Source organism: Colobus angolensis, unplaced genomic scaffold (assembly GCF_000951035.1).
Source record: "Colobus angolensis palliatus isolate OR3802 unplaced genomic scaffold, Cang.pa_1.0 Scaffold239, whole genome shotgun sequence".
In the NCBI taxonomy this organism is placed as follows: domain Eukaryota; kingdom Metazoa; phylum Chordata; class Mammalia; order Primates; family Cercopithecidae; genus Colobus; species Colobus angolensis.
In genome coordinates this window covers 470067-472427 of record NW_012115588.1, presented here as the reverse complement: position 1 = coordinate 472427, position 2361 = coordinate 470067, and the positions used below count along the sequence as shown (strand labels likewise).

Genomic DNA, 2361 nt, shown 5'->3' with positions numbered 1-2361 from the left:
AAAAAAAAAAAAAAAAGAAGGAATATTTTAATATCAAAAGAATAGGAAAGAAGAACAGGCATGGTGGCTCAAGCCGGTAATCCCAGCACTTTGGGAGACCAAGGCAGGTGGATCACCTGAGGTCAGGAGTTCAAGACCAGCCTGGTCAACATGGCAAAACCCCGTCTCTATTAAAAATACAAAAATTAGACAAGTGTGGTGGCAAGGGCCTGTAGTCCTAGCTACTCAGGAAGCTGACACACGAGAATTGCTTGAACCCGGGAGGCGGAGGTTGCAATGAGCCAAGATTGCGCCACTGTTCTCCAGCCTGGGCAACAGAACAAGACGCTGTCCCAAAACAAAAAACAAAAACAAAAACAAAAACAAAAAAAAAAGAAAGAAAAGGACTGACCTCAGAGTTTAAAATTTGAATAAAGGCCAGGCGCAGTGGCTCAAACCTGTAATCCTAGCACTTTGGAGGCCAAGGCAGGTAGATTATTTGAGGCCAGGAGTTCAAGACCAGCCTGGCCAACATGGCAAAACCCCATCTCTACTAAAAATACAAAAAAATCAGCTGGACATGGTGACACATGCTTGTAGTCCCAGCAACTCAGGAGACTGAGACACAAGAATCACTTGAATCTGGGAGGTGGAGGTTGCAGTGAGCTGAGATCACTCAACTCCAGCCTGGGCAACAGAGTGAGACTCTGTCTCAAAAAACAAACAAACAAAAAAGCCTGAATAAAGTCAACTTTATCCTTATGTTCCACATTTCACCATGGACCAGAGAAAACTCCATCACTATCTGACAATACTCCACAGACTGATGTGTGGAGACCACAGTTGAAGGCCAGGGGAGTTAAGATGTTAAGACTTTGTTTTCAGCTAATCCTTCCAGCAGTCAGTGGATGAGAGATCGAAAGACAGGACCTCAGTTGAAGGTCAACTGAAAGAATCCATCCTGCTATGGCAGTGGACCCAGGGCCAAGTCCTGGGCAAGCAGAGGGTGAGGATGGTGCCTGTCCCACAGCAATTTGGTAGCACAGCCAGGTCAGCTCTCCTAATTCCAAGTTCAGTGCTTGTCCATCAAAGCATGCTCTAATCAATATAATAATGAAACAAATATCCTTCAGTCACACACATCCACCTGCCTTTCTCCTGATATATAAAAGAAAGAAGCAGTCTGCATGTATGAGAGATCTGCTGCATTTCCTGGCACGCTGAGATTTAAGAAGCCTCAGTGTCTAAGGCAGGAGATGGGTGGGGCTCCCCTTGGTTTGACAAGCAAGGGAACTGCCAGCAGCAGTGTAGCAGGCACTCATAAGCATGAGAGATGATTGTGATATGACTGCCAATAGTCTTAGGCTACATGGCAGAAATCATCATGCTATTCTCTCTTCAGGCCAGATCATGCCTGAACAGGGAGATTACAGAAAGGAGTAGCCAGCATAGTGAGAGAACCAGTAGCCAAGCTATGTTGGAAGCAATAAAAATGTTCAGCTGGGCTTCTCTCCCTCTCAGCAGGATGTCTGGGAAAGATAAAAGAGAGCAACAAGTGTAGAGAGTGGGGGAGACCACACAGAGTCTTCACAAATATAATAAGGGGGAAAACAGCCAGAACTAGGTCTTACCCACAGAGGTATATTTGCTGAATGAATGATGAAACGATGATTAAACTGTTTTATATTATACCAGGAGACAGGTCTAAGATAGAGGAACCCCTCAGGGAAAATAACATACTGTTATAATCACTCTATCCACAGCAGTACCTAGGCCTCCCTTGGCAGGTAGCAGAAGCTCAATAAATGTTCAGCGAGAGGAAAAACTTCCAGCTCTCAGCCCTGCAGCTGCTGTTCCTCCTGCCTAGATTCTGCATGGCTTTCCTTTACTTGACTCAGACCTCTGCTCAAATGCCACTTCCACATGGAGGCCTTCACTGACCACCCTATCTAACATGTATCTCTCCTCCTTCTATCACTCTCTATCCCTTTGCCCAGTTTTATTTTTTTCATAGTGCCTATGGATCTCTCACATAGTATGCATTTGCTTATTGCCTGCCTGTCTCAATCTATGAGAGTAGGGCTTTGTATCCCTGGCTCTTTCACCAGCACCTCGAATGGAGTCTGACACACAGTAGATGCTCAAGAAATACCTCTTGGCTTGGCATGGTAGCTCATGTCTGTAACCTCAGCACTTTGGGAGGTAGAAGCGGATTACCTGAGGTCAGGAGTTCAAGACAAGCCTGGCCAACATGGTGAAAGCCCGTCTCTACTAAAAATGCAAAAATTAGCCAGGCGTGTTGGCGGGAGCGTGTAATCCCAGCTACTTGGGAGGCTGAGGCAGGAGAATTGCTTGAACCCGGAAGGCGGAGGTTGCAGTGAG

The 2361-nt window shown here is 46.0% G+C and overlaps 1 protein-coding gene across 1 annotated transcript in view; it reads right to left on the bottom strand.

The window, feature by feature from the left end:
• Nucleotides 1-2361, bottom strand: part of MEI1 (meiosis inhibitor 1) — an 89732-nt gene that overhangs the window by 41046 nt on the left and 46325 nt on the right. The window lies entirely within an intron of this gene.